The 23,005-nt window shown below is 44.0% G+C and overlaps 1 pseudogene; it reads left to right on the top strand.

Moving 5' to 3' along the window:
- Positions 1 to 22,579, top strand: part of LOC125506770 — a 36,454-nt pseudogene extending 13,875 nt beyond the window's left edge.
- The last annotated feature ends 426 nt before the right edge of the window (positions 22,580 to 23,005 follow it).

The following is a 23,005-nucleotide window of genomic DNA, read 5'->3' on the forward strand; positions in this document are numbered from 1 at the left end:
TGTTGGACTTGTCTTTCCCCTCAAGAAGAACATTTCTATTAAAAGTGGATTTAATTGCATAATTATTTCTTTCTGAGTTTATTCCTTAAAGTGAGTTTTCTTTGGTTTTAGGGCCCCATTTGCACTGCAACCCTTTTATAAATTCATCTAAAATTCCAACCAAAATTTGGAGGTGTCATGTAATGTTTTTAAATCACTTTTATGCAAAAATATATTTCATTCATTAAATATTTTGAGCTCTACCCCAATTTTTCAAATCTGGTCCAGTGGGCAATTTTGCACTGCAACCCATTTAAATATTTCTTTCTATCCTCGACCAAAATTTTGGGATGTTCATAGGAGTATATTATTCAACTTTATGCAAAAAGCCATTAATGTTCCTTGAAAAATTTGAGTGAATCAACCTCTTTTTCATTCTGGTCCAGCTTGGTGATTTGTACTGCATCCCTATTAAATTTTGCTCTAGTGGCTATGAGCTTTCTCCTGCTTGTAGTACACCATACCAAACCCTTAAGTCCAGGAGAGTGGACCCATTGGAAGATTTTTGGCTCCTGAAACAATGCCTTTTTCCTTCTGCCCGGAACTGAAGTTTGGCAAAACTTACACTAACAAGTTTGAGCTTTTGGCAAACTAACCTCACCACTCTCTTATTCATCCAAAGAGACTCTGATCTGGAGATTTGGGCCACCCCAAGAATTTCCTAGGTGCCATAGGCATTCTGTCAAACACCTGGTGTGCATGTCCAGTTTTGGCATGATTTTTGTTTTGCACTGTGATCTTGCCCCTCTGTACATACTGGCATGTCCGCTAATCTCCTAAGGGACACTAGCCTAGACCTGCTAACCCCCAGCTTCACCCTCGCCGCCTAGCATGCTCTGGCATTTCGCCGAACGCTTGGCGTGCACGCTCTGGGGGCGCCCAGAGCACGCGTTTTGCATGTGCGTGCACCGAGCCGCCGCGTCCCGCTGCCGATGCCCCGCGCTCGCTCTGGCCCTTCCCCTCTCCCAGTCGACGCCCTGACCCCTCCCCTCGCCGCAGAGCCGCCCCTGGAGCTCCATAGCGCCGCCGTCAGGTCGGCAGCGGCCGCTAGCGGGCGGCCACAGTGCGCCCTGCCATGGACGGCGCCGCCCAAGCCACCCTCGCATGCCAGCTGCCCTCTAGAGCAGCCCGAGCTCATCCACAAGTTTGTCCGCAAGCGCTCGTCGCCGCCACGTCCCCCTGCTGCAACAGAATGACGGTCGCCGGCGTTCTTATCCACGGCCATCATCGGAACTGACCCCGACCGCCTATTTAAGGAGCCCCGAGCCTCTTCGAAACCTCAGGCGACCTCAAGCCACCCACCTAGCACCCCCGTAGCAGTCAATCGACCAGGGAAGGTCTTCTTCCCCATCTCCGGCCAGTACAGCCGCCGCCGCCCTCTGGCCCATTCAGTAGCAACCCGAGCCCCTCCCATCCAACCAGTGCCACCATGCGATTCCCCTCGACCGTGCGGAGGTGCCCAACCTCTCAAACGCAACCCAGAGCCACCGTAGTCCAAACCCCCATTGCTCCCGAAGCTTCCTCAGCCGCGGAGCTCGTCGCCGGCGATTCCCTCCACCCCCGCCGACCCAACGACCACCGGAAGGACCGCCCCGGTCTTCCGGATCCATCCCAACCCTCTGGAGCCCGCGGGGAGCCGCCGTTCGCCGGCGTTGATCGCCGGAGCCCTCACCTCTGTTCGGCCAGAGAAGGACGAAGGCGGGGCGACCGGTCAAACCTGACCAGTGGGCCCCCTGGACCCACTGTCAGCGACCCCAATTGAGTCCACGCTGGCATAAGTGGAAGCGCAAACCCCGAGTACGTCTCCTCTGCTTCGAAGACGTATTCTGCCCGAAACGTTTTCCCTTTTTCTGTTTTATTTAAGAAAAACAGAATTGATTGAAACTTTGACTGGCTATAACTTTTTAAATATAAGTCCAAATGAATTGATTCTTTTTCCCACCTCTCTCAAATTTCACCTAGTTTATTTTAAGATTTATTTAAAAAATAATTAGGACAACTTTTTGTACTGTTTTTAAAGTATGTGTTATTTGCCTATTTTCGAAATAGGATTTTGGAGAGAGAGAAGAGAGCTTTCAAAAAAATATTGGAGTGCACCTCACCTCTCCACACCTTGAAGGCAAGCATTCTGAACCCTGGCATAATGTTTTGTGGGTTGTTCTATACGGTTATAACACCACCTCGACATGAAGCGTTGGTTATTTTTATATGGCGATATGATCATACACCTTGAGTGCATAAATGAAAATTCTTGCTGTTGGAAATGGGCATACTTGTGATAGCAATGACCCTCATATGCCTCTCATGCCTACCGGAAGGACCCGGGAAAGTCTCTGTCTTGTGTAGACACGAGCTTGTCCCTCGTCGAGACGGTTATGACCGGTAGGGCAGGGGGAGGTATGATAAGTGGTGGTTGTGTCTGATGGCTGTGAAATATAATTCTTGAGCTAACCATGCAGGAAATACTTAAGCCTCCTGAGTCGGCCGTAGATCGAGTCTTGTTCCAGTAACCCTCATACTTGTTTCGTGCTGCCACTTGCCCCTGCCGTAGGTAGGGTATGGTTCAGTAAGTTGTCAACCCCTGTCCTAGCACACACCGTACAGAGAGGCCATGGTGGAAGATACCGGTTGTAGCTGGTAGGCATGCCACCTGGTCCGGGGCATGGGTGTTTCCGGTTGGGACCGAGAGGGGAGGCCACCCCTTAGAGCGCACGATAAAAATTTGATCCCATGCTACGCGAGGTTGTAGCCTCCCCACTTAGAGTTTTGCTTAACAGGTGTCTGGGTGATTCCAGACACGTGTAAGGTTAAACTGTTGTGTGCAAGTCTGGCGTGTTTTCGACTAAAAGACTGTAGACGGAATTAGTTCCGATGGACTAAAGGAATCCGTTGCTAGTGGGTAAAGAGTACACCCTCTGCAGAGATATTATACCTATTCGAATAGCCGTGTCCATGGTTAAGGACTACAGTCTGGGATGGGTCAAGTGTCGGTCTTAGTGTCGGTCTTCGGAGGAAAAACTATTAAACCAGAATATTGATCCTGACTTGTGATGTGTGATGATTATGATTATTATTATTATGGACTAACCATTTATGTTATTTGAATTATTGAGTATCCCTGGGACGGTTCTACCTCCTGGATATTCACGATGATTATTTTTATACATAAGCCCTTTATGTGGTGTCGCTCAGACGCCCAACTGTGGCATGTTTTGTTATTTCATTTACTTATAAGCCCTTTATGTGGTGTCGCACAGATGCCCGACTGTGGCATGCTTGTTATTTTATTTACTTATAAGCCTTTTATGCGGTGTTGCACAGACGCCCGACTATGGCATGCTTGATATTTTATCTACTTATAAGCCCTTTATGTGGTGTCTCTTAGACGCCCGACTGAGGCATACTTTATATTGTTATCCTTTCGAGGCGTTGCTTCAGACACCCGATCGGTGCATTCTATTTCTACTCGCTGATTGCATATTCATATATGACATGATTAACCTGCTTGCATGCATCATGAGCTTCATTTATGACTGACGAAGTAATCATGGAATATTTCAAAGCATGATTATCAGTGGCTATATTATACCTGTGTTCTTAATGTTTGCGAGTACATTCAAAGTACTCACTGGCTTGTCCCTGGCTATTGTCTTGGCCAGATTTCTTGCGTGGAATGGAACGTTGCGATGACAGCCCGGAACCTACGCATTGGAGATAGCAACCTCGCGAATATAGGAGTTATCCTGGTCAGCTGTTCCTGTGGAAAATGGAGTCCCATAGACGCTGATGATCCACAAACCGCTTCCGCCATCAACCACTAGAAACCAATTGTTGTACCCATAGGCCAGAATGGTCTTGTACTACATATTTTGTAGTTTGCTTGGAGTTTCTGTAACAAGTTGGTGTCTCATCAGCTAACAGTAATCCTGGGGCTGGTGAGCACAAGGGCCGTTTTTGGGAAATTAATATCCCGAAAAACCGGTCCTGACAGGTGCCCTTGGCTCATTAAGGTTAGGGCGCCCCCTTACAGCCCATGCTGCTGTAGTGGACGTGGTGGAACATTTTCTGGACCTCCGGACCCCTCCGGAATCCTCCGGAACCTTCCGGAAGCTTCCCGGTACAATACCGGAAAAAACCGAACTTTTCCCGGAACCCGAACAACAACTTTCCATATATAAATCTTTACCTCTGGACCATTCTGGAACTCCTCGTGACGTCCGGGATCTCATCCGGGACTCCGAACAACATTCGGTAATCACATACAAGTCTTCCTAATAACCCTAGCGTCATCGAACCTTAAGTGTGTAGACCCTACGGGTTCGGGAACCATGCAGACATGACCGAGACAACTCTCCGGCCAATAACCAACAGCGGGATCTGGATACCCATGTTGGCTCCCACATGTTCCATGATGATCTCATCGGATGAACCACGATGTCGAGGATTCAATCAATCCCATATTCAATTCCCTTTGTCCAGCGGTATTGTACTTGCCCGAGATTCGATCGTCGGTATCCCGATACCTTGTTCAATCTCGTTACCGGCAAGTCTCTTTACTCGTTCCGTAACACATCATCCCGTGATCAACTCCTTGGTCACATTGTGCACATTATGATGATGTCCTACCGAGTGGGCCCAGAGATACCTCTCCGTTACACGGAGTGACAAATCCCAGTCTCGATTCGTGCCAACCCAACAGACACTTTCGGAGATACCTGTAGTGAACCTTTATAGCCACCCAGTTACGTTGTGACGTTTGGCACACCCAAAGCACTCCTACGGTATCCGGGAGTTGCACAATCTCATGGTCTAGGAAATGATACTTGACATTAGAAAAGCTTTAGCATATGAACTACACAATCTTTGTGCTAGGCTTAGGATTGGGTATTGTCCATCACTTCATTCTCCTAATGATGTGATCCCGTTATCAATGACATCTAATGTCCATGGTCAGGAAACCGTAACCATCTATTGATCAACGAGCTAGTCAACTAGAGGCTTACTAGGGACATGGTGTTGTCTATGTATCCACACATGTATCTGAGTTTCCTATCAATACAATTCTAGCATGGATAATAAACGATTATCATGAACAAGGAAATATAATAATAATAACTAATTTATTATTGCCTCTAGGGCATATTTCCAACAGGGCATCACTTCCCTGTGCGATTATCTCCCCCAACACCGCTTCTGTTGCTTCGTCTCGGGGGTGCGGATCCATAGTTTCTGCAAATATTTACAACATGGCAATTATTATTCAAATATGATAGATGGATATATTAGTGGCAAACATAGAACTAGCTAGCTAAGCACAATAAGGAATCATATTAGTGGCCTGGCCTCGACGCTTCTTTAGGGTTTGGGGTGGCCTCGACAACGCTTCAAGGGTTTGGGGTGGCCTCAACAACGCTTCAAGGGTTCGGGGTGGCCTCGACGACAACACTCTTTTAACTTGGTAAATTTGGGTGGCCTCAAGAGAGTTTGTCGATTGGGTAGGGGCGCGGCGGGAGGGGGTAGGAGACCGACATTGTTTTTTTCTAGGGTTTGGGTGTCCTCGAGAGTTTTGGTCGAGCGAGAGGGCCGGGGGGTGCTCCCGTGGTATAAGTTATCACGGTCGAGAGGGGGTATATATATCGACCGCCCCTCATGTTGAAGTTATCTGGGAGGGAGTTATATATATCGACAACGACGACATACATACATGGGAAAATAATGTTATCGGGGAGGGGGTATATCGACAACGACATACCCGATAAAAAAAATAAGAAGACGAAGAAGAAATAAAAAGAGGATAAAAAGAAAGGAATAGAGGAGAAGATAGAAGAAAAAAAGAAGAAGAAAAAAGAGGAGAAGAAGAAAGGAATAGAGGAGAAGAAGAAAAAATAGAATTTCTATTTTTTCTTCTTCTCCTCTATTCCTTTCTTCTTCTCCTCTTCTTTTTCTTCTTTTTTCCTCTTCTTATTTATTTCTCCTCTTCTTCCTCTCCTCTTCTTCTCCTTTCTTCCTCTTCTTATTTTCGTTTTTCCTCTCCTTCTTTTTCTTCTTCTTCCTTTCCTAGCTAGATATATAAAACTTTTCTTCCTTTCCTTATTTTACGTTTTCCTCTACACTAACATAAAATGCACTAACCTTCTTTTTCCACTCCTTTTTTTCTTCTAAATATGAACACATACATAAATTGACAAAAAATATGCACACAAACATATACATAAATTTTCCTATACATACACAATTGTTTTACAAATATGCACATATACATAAATTGACAAAAAAATACATTTATGAAAAAAATGCTATGAACATGTACACACATATATACACATACACACACATATACAAAAAAATACATTTATGAAAAAAATGCTATGAAATAAAAATGCAGGGCAGGGACGGTGGCACGGCAGGGCAGGGGCGGCGCGCGGTGGCAGCGAAGGGCACGGGCGGCGCGCGGCGGCCGTGCAGGGCACGGGCGGCGCACGGCGGAAGCGAAGGGCAGGGGTGGCAGTGCGGTGGCAGCGCGCGGCAGCGACGACGGTCAGTATAGGGGGGAGGAGCAGGGGAACGGGGCGGCGCTCGCAGCGAGGTGGCGTCGGCGACGAGGAAGGCTTGGGGACGGCGGACGACGAAGGCGCGCTCGGGGGCGAGGGCAGGGGCGCTCGGGCTCGGGGACGACGTCGGCGACGGCGACGGAGACGGCGACGACGAGGCACGGGCGATGGCGCGGTCGGGGGCGACAGCAGGGGCGGCGGATGGCGTCGGGGCAGCTTGGCGGTGGCGATGAGCTCGGCGTTGTCAGGAGGCAATTGGCGATGAAACTGCCAAATTTTCTAAGTGTGGGCTTATATAGTAGGACCTTTGGTCCCAGTTGGTGGCATCAACCGGGACGAATACCCCCCTTTGGTCCCGGTTCGTGCCACCAACCGGGACCAAAGGTCTCTTTTCAGCAGCCCAAAGGGCGGGAAGCGGTGGCCTTTGGTCCCGGTTGGTGGCACCAACCGGGACTAAAGGGGGGGCATTGGTTTCGGTTGGTGCCACGAACTGGAACCAATGCACCCCTTTAGTCCCGGTTGGTGCCACCAACTGGGACCAAAGGCCTTGCACAGTGGGGTGGTAGTGGGAGTTTAGTCCCACCTCGCTAGTCGAGAGGGGCGCGAGTGGTTTATAAGCCCCACTGCCGCACTCCTCTCGAGCTCCTCTCCATTGCAGGCTTACGGGCCTAATTGTGACTGCTATGCCTGATGGGCCTACTGGGCCTTCTGTGGGCCTGAATCCTGGCCCATGGATGGGTTTCTAGTCGTATTCAGGCCGTGGTGGCCTAGTAGGTGGCAAAAAAAATTCCCGATTTTTTGTTTTCTTTTTTGCTTTATTTTTTTGTTTTGTTTCTACTTACAACAAAATACTTATTTATTTTATTTTGTTTTGTTTCTAATTACTTATTTATTTTATTTTATGATAATTCTTTTTGCTATTAAAGTTTCTAACAAAAAATTTTCTTTATGAACTTTTTGCTTTTAATGATTTTGAACAGAAAATACTTTGATAATTTTAGTTGCATCAATTTTATATAATTTTAGTTTCATAAATTTTAGAGGTTGCTTATAATGTTTTGAACAGAAAATACTTTCATAATTTTAGTTTCATAAATTTTATTTATGTTATTAAATTTTATTTTATTTTGTTTCTACTTATATATTTTTATTAAAGTTTATATTATTTTGTTTCAAATTACTTATTTATTTTATTTTATGATAATTCTTTTTGCTGAAAGACCCTGAAATTCGTAGTATCATCATAATTTTATTTTATGATAATACTTTGATATTTTTCATGCATTTACTGATTTTTTTGAGCTGAATGACCCTGAAATTGAAAAGCACTACAAATGAACTCTGAAAAAGTTGAAAGTTGGCAGGGCATCATCATTTCACCCACATAGCATGTGTAGGAAAGTAGAGAAGGTTACGTCAAAAACTAGATGCACTTTGTGTACAAAACAGACAATCTCTTTCGAAGTATTAGGATTTCATACGGAAACTCGTCTGTTAAGAAGGGATTCCATTTTTTGAACTTATTTCAACTCCAGACTTTTTGTGTGTTCAAAATGCACCATTCAAAGCCACATCATCAATTTTCAACCCTTTCTGACTTCATTTGTTATTTTTCATGCATTTACTAATTTTTTGAGCTATAATACCATGAAATTCAAAAGCATTCCAAATGAACTCTGAAAATGTTGAAAGTTGGCATGGTATCATCATTTCACCCACATAGCATGTGCATAAAAGTTGAGAGGGTTATGGCAAAAACTAGATGCACTTCGTGTACAAAACAGACAATCTCTTTCGAAGTATCAGGGTTTCATACGAAAACTCGTCTGTTACAAAGGAATTTCATTTTTTTGAACTTATTTCAACTCCAGACTTTTTGTGTGTTCAAAATGCACCATTCAAAGCCACATCATCAATTTTCAACCCTTTCTGACTTCATTTGTTATTTTTCATGCCTTTACTGATTTTTTTGAGCTATAAGACCCTGAAATTCAAAAGCATTCCAAATGAACTCTGAAAATGTTGAAAGTTGGCATGGTATCATCATTTCACCCACATAGCATGTGCATAAAAGTTGAGAGGGTTACGGCAAAAACTAGATGCACTTCATGTACAAAACAGACAATCTCTTTCAAAGTACAAGGGTTTCATACGAAAACTCGTATGTTACAAAGGGATTTCATTTTTTTGAACTTATTTGAACTCCATACTTTTTCTGTGTTAAAAATGCACCATTCAAAGCCACATCATCAATTTTCAACCCTTTCTGACTTCATTTGTTATTTTTCATGCATTTATTGATTTTTTAGCTGAATGACCCTGAAATTAAAAAGCACTACAAATGAACTCTAAAAAGGTTGAAAGTTGGCATGGTATCATCATTTTACCCACATAGCATGTACTAAAAAGTTGAGAGGGTTATGACAAAAACTGGATGCACTTCTGATAACCCACAAGTATATAGGGGATCGCAACAGTTTTCGATAAGTAAGAGTGTCGAACCCAACGAGGAGATAAAGGTAGAACAAATATTACCTCAAGTTCTATCGACCACCGATACAACTCTACGCACGCTTGACGTTCTCTTTACCTAGAACAAGTATGAAACTAGAAGTACTTTGTAGGTGTTGTTGGATAGGTTTGCAGATAATAAAGAGTACGTAAATAAAAGGTAGGAGCTGTTTAGATAAAGAAACAATAAAGTAAATATAGCGAGTGTGGAAAAGTGGTGGTAGGAGTTGCGAAATTGCCCCCAAGCAATTGACTACTTTACTAGACCGATAGCAAGTATTATGTGGGAGAGGCCACTGCTAGCATGTCATCGCTGACTTGAAATTCTATGCACTTATGATTGGAACTATTAGCAAGCATCCGCAACTACTAATGTTCATTAAGGTAAAACCCAACCATAGCATTAAGATATATTGGTCCCCCTTCAATCCCGTATGCATCAATTTCTATGCTAGGTTGAAACTTCTGTCGCTCTTGCCCTCCAATACGTAGTACTATCAACATACAACTAACCCTAGGGTGTGATCCACGCGCGCAATCATATGATGGGCACCAAAGGACAGCAACATAACCACAAGAAAATTAAATCAATCATAGCAATTCATCAACCACCGATAGGACAACGAAAATCTACTCAGACATCATAGGATGGCAACACATCATTGGATAATAATATGAAGCATAAAGCACCATGTTCAAGTAGAGGGTACAGTGGGTTGCGGGAGAGTGGACCGCTGGAGATAGAGGGGGGAAGGTGATGGAGATGTTGGTGAAGATGGAGGAGGTGTCGGTGTAGATCACGGTGATGATGATGGCCCCCGGTGGCACTCCGGTGCCACCGGAAGCTAGGGGGGAGAGGGCCCTTCGTCTTCTTCTTCCTTGACCTCCTCCCTAGATGGGAGAAGGGTTTCCCCTCTGGTCCTTGGCCTCCATGGCATGGGAGGGGCGAGAGCCCCTCCGAGATTGGATCTGTCTCTCTGTCTCTCTCTGTTTATGTGTTTTCTGATTCTTCCCTTTCACCGTTTCTTATATTCCCAGAGATCCGTAACTCCGATTGGGCTGAACTTTTAACACGATCTCTATCCGGATATTAGCTTTATTGCGGTGAAAGAAGGGCATCAACCGACTTATGGGTGGCCCACGAGGGTCAGGGACGCACCCAGGGGGCAGGCGCGCCCCCCTGCCTCGTGGCCACCTCGGGCACCGTCTCGCGTGGATTTTTCTTCCCAAAAAATCTCCATCAGTTTTTATCCCGTTTGGACTCCGTTTGATATGGATATTCTGCGAAACAAAAAACATGCAACAAACAGGAACTGACACTGGGCACTGGATCAATATGTTAGTCCAAAAATAGTATAAAAATTTGCCAAAAGTATATGAAAGTTGTAGAATATTGGCATGGAACAATCTAAAATTGTAGATACGACAGAGACGTATCAGCATCCCCAAGGTTAATTCCTGCTCGTCCTTGAGTAGGTAAATGATAAAAAATATAATTTTTGATGTGGAATGCTACCTAGCATTATCTTGATCATGTAATCTAATCATGGCATGAATATTAAGATACGAGTGATTCAAAGCAATAGTCTATCATTTGACAAAAAAAAATAATACTTCAAGCCTACTAATAAAGCAATCATGTCTTTTCAAAATAACATGGCCAAAGAAAGTTATCCCTACAAAATCACATAGTCTGGCTATGCTCCATCTTCACCACACAAAATATTCACATCATGCACAACCCCGATGACAAGCCAAGCAATTGTTTCATACTTTTGACGTTCTCAAACCTTTTCAACTTTCACACAATACATGAGCGTGAGCCATGGACATAGCACTATAGGTGGAATAGAATGGTGGTTGTGGAGAAGACAAAAAAGAGAAGATAGTCTCACATCAACTAGGCGTATCAACGGGCTATGGAGGTGCCCATCAATAGATATCAATGTGAGTGAGTAGGGATTGCCATGCAACGGATGCACTAGAGCTATAAGTATATGAAAGCTCAAATTGAAACTAAGTGGGTGTGCATCCAACTTGCTTGCTCATGAAGACCTAGGGCATTTGAGGAATCCCATCGTTGGAATATACAAGCCAAGTTTTATAATGAAAAATTCCCACTAGTATATGAAAGTGATAACTCATGAGACTCTCTATATGAAGAACATGGTGCTACTTTGAAGCACAAGTGTGGAAAAAGGACAGTAGCACTGCCCCTTCTCTCTTTTTCTCTCATTTTTGTTTTATTTTTTTATTTTTTTATTTTCTCATTTTTTTATTTTTTTGGTGGGCTTCTTTGGCCTCTTTTTTTATTTGGACTTCTTTGGCCTCTTTTATTGTTTTGTAAAGTCCGGAGTCTTATCCCGACTTATGGGGGAACCATAGTCTCCATCATCCTTTTCTCACTTGGGCAATGCTCTAATAATGATGATCATCACACTTTTATTTACTTACAACTCAATGTCTAGACCAAAGTATGACTCTATATGGATGCCTCCGGCGGTGTACCGGGATGTGCAATGATCTAGCGTAGCAAAGATATCAAAGAACGGACAAGCCATAAAAATATCATGCTAGCTATCTTACGATCATGCAAAGCAATATGACAATGAATGCTCAAGTCATGTATATGATGATGATGGAAGTTGCATGGCAATATATCTCGGAATGGCTATGGAAATTCCATTATAGGTAGGTATGGTGGCTGTTTTGAGGAAGGTATATGGTGGGTTTAAGGTACCGGCGAAAGTTGCGCGATACTAGAGAGTCTAGCAATGGTGGAAGGGTGAGAGTGCGTATAATCCATGGACTCAACATTAGTCATAAAGAACTCACATACTTATTGCAAAAATCTATTAGTCATCAAAACAAAGTACTACGCGCATGCTCCTAGGGGGATAGATTGGTAGGAAAATACCATCGCTCGTCCCCGACCGCAACTCATAAGGAAGACAATCAATAAATAAATCATGCTCCGACTTCGTTACATAACGGTTCACCATACGTGCATGCTACGGGAATCACAAACCTCAACACAAGTATTTCTAAAATCCACAACTACCCACTAGCATGACTCTAATATCACCATCTTTATACTGCAAAACTATTGCAAGGAATCAAACATATCATATTCAGTGATCTACAAGTCTTATGTAGGATTTTATGACTAACCATGTGAATGACCAGTTCCTGCCATCTCTCTAAATAGATATAAGTGAAGCAAGAGAGTTTAGTTCTTTCTACAAAAGATATGCCCACACTCTAATAAATATAAGTGAAGCAAAAGAGCATTCTACAAATAGCGGTTTCCTATGTAAAGAGAAACAGGCAATCAAACTTCAAATGATATAAGCGAAGCACATGAAGCATTCTATAAAGTCATACTCAAAAGATATAAGTGAAGTGCAATGAGAATTCTATAAATCAACCAAGGGCTATCTCATACCAGCATGGTGCATAAAAGAAAGATGAAAACTAAATGCAAAAGACGCTCCAAGATTGCACATATCGCATGAACGAAATGAATCCGAAAACATATCGATATTTGTTGAAGAAAGAGGGGATGCCTTCTAGGGCATCCCCAAGCTTAGACGCTTGAGTATCCTTGAATATTTACTTGGGGTGCCTCGGGTATCCCCAAGCTTGAGATCTTGCCTCTCTTCCTTCTTCTCACATCGAGACCTTCTCGATCATCAGACACTTCATCCACACAAAACTTCAACAGAAAACTCGGTAAGGTCTGTTAGTATAATAAAGAAAATCACTACTCTAAGTGCTGTTGCAAACTAATTCATATTTTGTTTTTGCATTGTGTCTACTGTAATATAACTTTTTCATGGCTTAATCCACTGATATGAATCGATAGTTTCATCAAAACAAGCAAACTATGCATCAAAAATAGAATCTATCTACAACAGAACAGTCTGTAATAATCTGAACATTCACCATACTTATGATACTTGAAAAATTCTACCAAAATTAGGAAAAATAAACAATTTGTATAGAAAGACGGTGCAAAAAGAATCAGAACCATTTGAAGTTCCAGCAAAAGAATGTAAAATCGCGCACTACAGCCAAAGTTTCTGTCCTGCACCGTACAAACCATCAAGCAAATGTAAACATCCTAAAGGCAAACCTTGGCACATTATTTCTATAATACAATGGAATTGTACAAGGGGATAATTATTTTTATTGAAAAGTTTCTGTAATCAAGATTCACAAAGTTTCCATGAGCATGAAAAAAGTTCAAGGCTAGCTCCCACTTCAACAATGCTTGTCTTTCTCACTTTCGCTTTCCTTTTTGAAAAAGTTTTGGATTCCCCTCTTTATTTTTGTTGTTTTTAAACTATATAAAAGCACTCAATAGAAATAAATGACTCTCTAAAACTTCCAGGTTGTCTCCCTGGCAGCGCTCTCTTTAAAGCCATTAAGCTAGGCATATAGTGCTCAAGTAATGGATCCACCCGGATCCCAAGGTATATCAAAGTCAATTTTAATTAACAATGATTTGTAATTTAGTGGTGAGCACAAGGTAACATATATCATGTAATGACGAAGTCTAACTCTCTTCCTATGCATCGGCATGTCATAAAAGAACAATTCATGCACACAAAGTAAAGGCCAATGCATAGTATAAACAGTTTCTTGCAATTTTATCATATTGGAAACATAGAGAGGTGGAGATATAGTTCCTCTCTCATAATAATTGCAAGTAGGAGCAGCAAGCACATGCATATTATATTCATCAAAATCATCATGTGCAACGATAAAAGGCAACCCATCAATATATTCCATAATAAGAGCAAACTTCTCCGATATAGTGTAGTTTGGAGAATTCAAAAAGATAATAGAATTATCATGTGTGGGTGCAATAGCAACAATTTCATGTTTAACATAAGGAACTATAGCAAGTTCATCTCCATAAGCATAATTCATATTGGCATCTTGGCCACAAGCATAGCAAGCATCATCAAAAAGGGATATTTCAAAAGAATCAACGGGATCATAACAATCATCCTCCAGTAACACGAAGGGAAATTAAACAATGTATGAGTTGAAGAGTTACTCTCATTAGAAGGTGGGCACGGGTATCTAATCCGCTCTTCCTCCTTTTGTTTTTCGCTCTCCTCCTCATCTTTTTCATCCAATGAGCTCACAGTTTCATCAATTTCTTTTTCCATAGACTCCTGTAAAATATTAGTCTCTTCTTGGACAGCGGAGACTTTCTCAATAAGTGCATTAATATAGGAATTATATTCATAATTATCATAGCAATATTTTAAGATAGCTAAATTTTTAGGCCTATAAACATCATTATCATAAGCTTCATGCTTTTCAAACAAAGATTCAATTTCATAAGCACCCTTAAAAGCAACAAATTATTCTATTTGTGTGACGCCCGGATAATTAGGCTACAGTAATCCCACGTTAACGATACCACGTCACTCCGATTACTGTTGATAATCTCACGTTAGTTCAAAATCATTTCAAATTCAATTTAAAAATCAGGCAAACAACAAAAGTTTTCAAAAATTAAAACTATAATGTTCAGAGTGAGCCAAATAATACATAAGTAATTATGGCATTGGAACTACACTTTTATAAAATGTTCAAATACTCTAAGACGATTTAAACAGTAGCAAAAACAATTATTTAAATGCTTCTAAAATGATAAACTATTACAAACTAATATATTTAGTTGCCAAGTTAATTGTGGCAGTGGTATAATTCCTATTACCAATTTAGGGATCATTTTGTACTTTACAAAACTAAAATACAATGAGGAACGAATTAAAACAGAAAAGGATAATAAATAAAAGAAAAGAAAATACAAAACAGAAAACAAAACTAACAAAAAAAAAGAGGAGAAGCAGACCCCCCCCACTGGGCCGGCCGGCCCAGCTATTAGCCAGGCCAGGCCCAACCGGCCGCCCCCTCACCCCCCTGGCCTATAGGCCACAGCCCCACACCCCAGAAACCCTAACCCCCCCACTCCTCTCTCCCCCTCCCCACGACCCCACGTCCCTCTTCCCTTCCCCGATCCAGATCGGGATCGGGGGAACGAACCTCCCGCCCGACGCCGCCACCCGTCGCCTCCACCTCGCCCTCGTCCGCCGCCACGCCGCCCCACGCCGCCTGGACCGCGCCTCCGCCTCGACCTCCCCATCGCCGGACCCCCCCTCGCCGGCCTGCATCCTCCTCGCCGGAGCCCGTCCCCGGTGCCACCCCGACGCCCCACCTCGCCGCGCGCTGGACTGCCTCGCCCCTCCTTCTTCCTCGCACGTCGCCCGGACCGCCGACGCTGCCCGGTGCCGCCCCCGCCTTGACCCCGTCACCGCTAGCTCGCCTCCGTCGACGATCTGCCTCGCCGGACTTCCTCCCCAACGTCGCCGTCGTCCCCGACCTCCGTCAAGCGCATTGCCCCGACCCCTGCTTCGCACGGTGAGGCCACGGCCTACCTCTCCTCCTCCCCGCGTCACACGCGCCCGCTCGCATCGCCCCTGGCATTGCCTCACCGACGCCACCGCCCCCTGTTCCTCTACTGACCCTGGCCGCCACGGCCACGGCCGTCTCCGGCGCCCGGCGCCCGCGCCGCGCCGGCGCCGGCGCCGCGCCGGCGCCCAGCCATGCCCACGCGGTTCCCGCCCGGGTTGGGCGCTCGTGAACCCCCCTGCGCCCGTTACCACTAGCGTCACCGCCCGCTAAGACCCCCCTTATGACAATGACAGATGGGGCCCCAGCCCCAGAACGTTTTAATAAAAAAAACACAAAAAAAATAAAATATATAATTAATTAATTAATTAATAATTAAAATAGTTAATGAATTAATTAAGTTAAGTAATCATGTTTAATTAAACTAATTAAGTAGATAGTTTAGTTAAACCCTAATTAGACTAATCAGTCAATGACGAATGGGACCCACACGTCAGTTGACCAGTCAACGCCTCTGTTGACTACTGACGTCATGCTGACGTCATGCTGACGTCAGCATGCACTGTTCCGGATAATGTTGAATTTAAATAATTAAATAAATCCTAAAAATGATTTAAATCTTTTAAAATTAATATAAGATAAACCGTAGCTCGGATGGAAAAACTTTGTACATGAAAGTTGCTCAGAACGACGAGACGAATTTGAATACGCAGCCCGTTTATCCGCCACGCATCCCTAGCATAGCGAACACGCAACTTTCCCCCTCTGTTTCATCTGTCCGAAAACGCGAAACACCGGGGATACTTTCCTGGATGTTTCCCCCCTTCACCGGTATCACCTCATACCGCGATAGGGCACCCCTAGCACCGCTACTTGTCATGTCATGCATCGCTATGCATCTGTTTTCTTAAATATTTATTGTTTCTCCCCCCTCTTCTCTCGCTAGACACCGAGACCGACGCCCCTGCTACCCAGTACGACTACAGAGTTGACGATCCCTCTCTCTTGCCAGAGCAACCAGGCAAGCCCCCCTTTGATCACCAGATATCGCCTACTCTTCTCTATACTGCTTGCATTAGAGTAGCGTAGCATGTTACTGCTTCCCGTTAATCCTATACTGATGCATAGCCTGTCCTTGCTACTACTGTTGTTACCTTTACCTGCAATCCTAATGCTTAGTATAGGATGCTAGTTTATCATCAGTGGCCCTACATCCTTGTCCGTCTGCCATGCTATACTATTGGGCCGTGATCACTCGGGAGTTGATCACGGGTATATACTATATACTTTATACATGATACATGTGGTGACTAAAGACGGGTCGGCTCGAGGAGCACCCGCGAGTGGATCTTTGAGGCGGAGCGACAGGGCAGGTTCCGACCACCTAGGAGAGAGGTGGGCCTGGCCTTGGTCGGCGTTCGCGGATACTTAACACGCTTAACGAGATCTGGGTATTTGATCTGAGTCTGGCCATTTGGTCTATACGCACTAACCATCTACGCGGGAGTAGTTATGGGTATCCCGGCATCGTGGTATCAGCCGAAGCCTTCGTGATGTCAGCGACTGAGTGGCGCCCGCCGGATTGGACTGGAAGGCCACTAGGCTAGGTCTGCTTTCGGCCGCGTACGCAACGTGCAGGTGTGCTAAGGGCGATGGGCCCAGACCCCTGTGCGCATAGGTTTAGACCGGCGTGCTGACCTCTCTGTTGTGCCTAGGTGGGGCTGCGACGTGTTGATCTTCCGAGGCCGGGCATGACCCCGAAAAGTGTGTCCGGCCAAATGGGATCGAGCGTGTTGGGGTATGTGGTGCACCCCTGCAGGGAAGTTTATCTATTCGAATAGCCGTGATCTTCGATAACAGGACGATTTGGAGTTGTACCTTGACCTTATGACAACTAGAACCGGATACTTAATAAAACACACCCTTCCAAGTGCCAGATACAACCGGTGGTCGCTCTCTCACAGGGCGACGAGGGGAGGATCATCGGTTAGGATTATGCTATGCGATGCTACTTGGAGGACTTCAGTCTACTCTCTTCTACATGTTGCAAGGCGGAGGCTGCCAGAAGCGTAGTCTTCGAAAGGATTAGTTATCCCCCTCTTATTCCGGCATTCTGCAGTTCAGTCCACATATGATACCCTTACTCCATTTGACACCCATGCATATGTAGTGTAGCTCCTTGATTGCGAGTACTTTGGATGAGTACTCACGGTTGCTTTCTCCCTCCTTTCCCCCTTTCCTTCTTCCTGGTTGTCGCAACCAGATGTTGGAGCCCAGGATCCAGACGCCACCGTCGACGACGACTCCTACTACACCGGAGGTGCCTACTACTACGTGATGCCCGCTGACGACGACCAGGAGTAGTTAGGAGGATCCCAGGCAGGAGGCCTGCGCCTCTTTCGATCTGTATCCCAGTTTGTGCTAGCCTTCTTAAGGCAAACTTGTTTAACTTATGTCTGTACTCAGATATTGTTGCTTCCGCTGACTCGTCTATGATCGAGCTCTTGTATTCGAGCCTTCGAGGCCCCTGGCTTGTAATATGATGCTTGTATGACGTATTTTATTTGTAGAGTTGTGTTGTGATATCTTCCCGTGAGTCCCTGATCTTGATCGTACACGTTTGCGTGTATGATTAGTGTATGATTAAATCGGGGGCATCACAATTTGTTCCACATCATAGTAATCATATATACCATTAGCATAAGAAGCTAATGTTTCATTATCATTAAATTCACATGAAAAGGGAAGGTGTGGAGCCTTCACCTTAGAGCAACAAGTATAATCATATCTCAAGCATAGTTGCCTAGCATACCAATTTAATATATGAATTTGATCCCATAATAGTTTCCCTTTTTGTGTCAAGCGGTAATCCCTAAAGTATTCACGTTGATCCAACGTTACTCCCATTACATAATTGAATGGGGTTTTCTCAGAATTATTAAAGTAGTACATAATATTCTTCACATTACCAGCATCGAGGGTTTTGGGAGGTTCCCCATCTCCATGAGTAGCAAGTACACCTAATTTTTTTTGGTATTTCATGTTCCATATCCATAACTAAAGATAGAGAACAACTAAGAACAACAAATAAAAATTACTTAGTGATAAAGCAAACAAGCACACACGAGAATATTCACCCCACGCTATTGCTCCCTGGCAACGGCGCCACAAAAAGGTCTTGATAACCCACAAGTATAGGGGATCGCAACAGTTTTCGATAAGTAAGAGTGTCGAACCCAACGAGGAGCTAAAGGTAGAACAAATATTACCTCAAGTTCTATCGACCACCGATACAACTCTACGCACGCTTGACGTTCGCTTTACCTAGAACAAGTATGAAACTAGAAGTACTTTGTAGGTGTTGTTGGATAGGTTTGCAGATAATAAAGAGTACGTAAATAAAAGGTAGGGGCTGTTTATATAAAGAAACAATAAAGTAAATATAGCGAGTGTGGAAAAGTGGTGGTAGGAGTTGCGAAATTGCCCCTAAGCAATTGACTACTTTACTAGACCGATAGCAAGTATTATGTGGGAGAGGCCACTGCTAGCATGTCATCCCTGACTTGGAATTCTATGCACTTATGATTGGAACTATTAGCAAGCATCCGCAACTACTAATGTTCATTAAGGTAAAACCCAACCATAGCATTAAGATATATTGGTCCCCCTTCAATCCCGTATGCATCAATTTCTATGCTAGGTTGAAACTTCTGTCACTCTTGCCCTTCAATACGTAGTCCTATCAACATACAACTAACCCTAGGGTGTGATCCACGCGCGCAATCATATGATGGGCACCAAAGAACAGCAACATAACCACAAGCAAATTAAATCAATCAGAGCAATTCATCAACCACCTATAGGACAGCGAAAATCTACTTAGACATCATAGGATGGCAACACATCATTGGATAATAATATGAAGCATAAAGCACCATGTTCAAGTAGAGGGTACAGCGGGTTGCGGGAGAGTGGACCGCTCTAGATAGAGGGGGGAAGGTGATGGAGATGTTGGTGAAGATGGAGGAGGTGTCGGTGTAGATCGCGGTGATGATGATGGCCCCCGGTGGCACTCCGGTGCCACGGAAGCGAGGGGGAGAGAGGGCCCTTCGTCTTCTTCTTCCTTGACCTCCTCCCTAGATGGGAGAAGGGTTTCCCCTCTGGTCCTTGGCCTCCATGGCATGGGAGGGGCGAGAGCCCCTCCGAGATTGGATCTGTCTCTCTGCCTCTCTCTGTTTATGTGTTCTCTGATTCTTCCCTTTCACCGTTTCTTATATTCCCGGAAATCCGTAACTCCGATTGGGCTGAAATTTTAACACGATCTCTATCCGGATATTAGCTTTCTTGCAGCGAAAGAAGGGCATCAACCTCCTTACGGGTGGCCCGCGAGGGTCAGGGGCGCGCCCCCTGCCTCGTGGCCACCTCAGGCACCGTCTCGCGTGGATTATTCTTCCCAAAAATCATATATATTCCAAAAGAAATCTCCGTTAGTTTTTATCCCGTTTGGACTCTGTTTGATATGGATAGTCTGCGAAACAAAAAACATGCAACAAACAGGAACTGGCACTGGGCACTGGATCAATATGTTAGTCCCAAAAATAGTATAAAAAGTTGCCAAAAGTATATAAAAGTTGTAGTATATTGGCATGGAACAATCAAAAATTATAGATACGATGGAGACGTATCAACTTCGTGTACAAAATGGACAATCTCTTTCGAAGTATCAGGGTTTCGGACGAAAACTCATCTGTTACAAAGGGATTTCATTTATTTGAACTTATTTCAACTCTAGACTTTTTGTGTGTTCAAAATGCACCATTCAAAGCCATATCATCAATTTTCAACCCTTTCTGACTTCATTTGTTATTTTTCATGCATTTACTGATTTTTTTGAGCTATAAGACCCTGAAATTCAAAAGCATTCCAAATGAACTCTGAAGATGTTGAAAGTTGGCATGGTATCATCATTTCATCCACATAGCATGTGCATAAAAATTGAGAGAGTTACAACAAAAACTAGATGCACTTCGTGTACAAAACAAACAATCTCTTTTGAAGTATAAGGGTTTCATACGGAAACTCGTCTGTTACAAAGGGATTTCATTTTTTTGAACTTATTTGAACTCCATACTTTTTATGTGTTCAAAATGCATCATTCAAAGCCACATCATCAATTTTCAACCCTTTCTGACTTCATTTGTTATTTTTCATGCATTTACTGATTTTTTTGAGCTGAATGACCCTGAAATTGAAAAGCACTGCAAATGAACTCTAAAAAGGTTGAAAGTTGTCATGGTATCATCATTTCACCCACATATCATGTACTAAAAATTTGAGAGGGTTACGACAAAAACTGGATGCACTTCGTGTACAAAATGGACAATCTGTTTCGAAGTATCAGAGTTTCGGACGAAAACTCATTTGTTACAAAGGCATTTCATTTATTTGAACTTATTTCAAATCCATACTTTTTGTGTGTTCAAAATGCACCATTCAAAGCCACATGGATAGATAAGTGACCAAAGTAATAGAAGTTCATCATCACATTATGTGTGTCGAAAACCATTACAGATTCACATGGATAGATAAGTGACCAAATTAATAGAACTTCATCATCACATTAAAAACAAAGTAGATACATAGTTCTCATTAAACAACATATAGCTCTCCAAGGCATCTAGTTAAACCATACATTGAAACTATGTGAAACCTTTCAATGCAACAATAAATGTGATCATAATCACAACCAAGGTAAAAATTGATCCAACGGCATAATGATACCAAGCCTCGGTATGAATGGCATATTTTCTAATCTTTCTCATCTTCAACCGCATTGCATCCATCTTGATCTTGTGATCATCGACGACATTCGCAACATGCAACTCCAATATCATCTTCTCCTCCTCAATTTTTTTATTATTTTTTCCTTCAAGTAATTGTTTTCTTCTTCAACTAAATTTAACCTCTCAACAATAGGGTCGATTGGAATTTCCGGTTCAACTACCTCCTACATAAGTAAAATCTATGTCAACTTGATGCGCATAATTGTCATAAACAATAAATGAACCAAATAGTTATAAAAGATAATATATACCACATCCTAATCATAGCCAGGACGAGGGCCGACGGGGGCGGATACCAAAACCATCGCACTATATAAGCACAAGCAATAATAAAAGTAAGAAAATTAGACAAGTATCTATCTAAAGTAAGAATTTTTTTCTTTCATAAGAAGATAAGAGGCTCACCACAGTGGTGCAGGCGACGAGATCGGCGCGGGCGATCGACGGCTGTGAAGACGGGGACGGGACGTGACAGACGCTAAATCTAGACAAATCTCGAGGAAAATGGAGTTTGGAGGTCGAGCTTCGAGAGGAGAAAGCTTAACTAGCATGGCTTGGGCATTTCATCGAACACCTCGTGTGCATAGGAGGTGAGCTAGAGCACCCAAATGCCCTCTCCTCGCCGGCCAGAAAAAATAGAGCACTGTGGAGTTCTCTACTGCAGCGACGGGATATATATAGGCAACTCATTTGTCCCAGTTCATGACTGGAACTAGGACTAAAGCCCGGCCTTCTGTCCCGGTTCGAGCCAAGAACCGGGACCAATGTTTGTGGGCCAGGAGCGAGGCCCATTGGTTCCGGTTCGTGCCTGAAACCGGGACAAATGGGTCCATACGAATCGGGACCAATGCCCACAAGGCCCCGGCCGCCCCCCTGGGCTCACGAACCGGGACGAATGCATTCATTGGTCCCGGTTCATGAAAGAACCGGGACTAATGGGCTGGTCAGACCTGAACAAAATCCTCCTTTTTCTACTAGTGGGAGTTCGATGGCGTGAAGATGAAGCGTGTGATGGTTATGGAGTTGTGGTGCGCGCACCCTGACCGTGGCATGCGGCTGTCCATCAGACAAGCCGTGAACGTGCTGCGGTTTGAAGCGTCGTTGCCCTCCCTCCCGGTGAGGATGCCGGTGGTGACCTATGGGCCGCCGACTATTCCTTTAAGCTCTGGAACGTTGGTCCCGAGCAGCGTCAGTGGCCGATGATGTGTCACGACACAACACCTGGATTTACCTCCTTTTCTTGCCGCTTGAAATGCAAATCGAATTTTGATCTCCGCTCGATCTAGAGCTGGCTCGCTACTGTCCAGGCAAGACGCGCGCGTACACACAGTATGCTGCCTTCATTGGTTCTTCGAGTAAATAGTATTTTTTTAGAGGGGGTAAATAGTACTCTCTTCGTCCCAAAGTAAGTATCTAAATTTTACGGAAACACTAACGTCCACACGTATCGGCGTTTGCATCTCGCTCATATGCGTGGATTCATATCCGTTTGTGGTTGCACGAATCTTGGCATGTTTGTGATGCCACGTAGGACTGGGCTGGTGTGTGGCATTCATTCGGTCGCCCACACATCCGTTTTCACAACATGGAGGGACCGGTGTGTGGGCATTTAGCAGTTCGCCCACATGT

This window comes from Triticum urartu, chromosome 5, assembly GCF_003073215.2.
Source record: "Triticum urartu cultivar G1812 chromosome 5, Tu2.1, whole genome shotgun sequence".
NCBI lineage: Eukaryota > Viridiplantae > Streptophyta > Magnoliopsida > Poales > Poaceae > Triticum > Triticum urartu.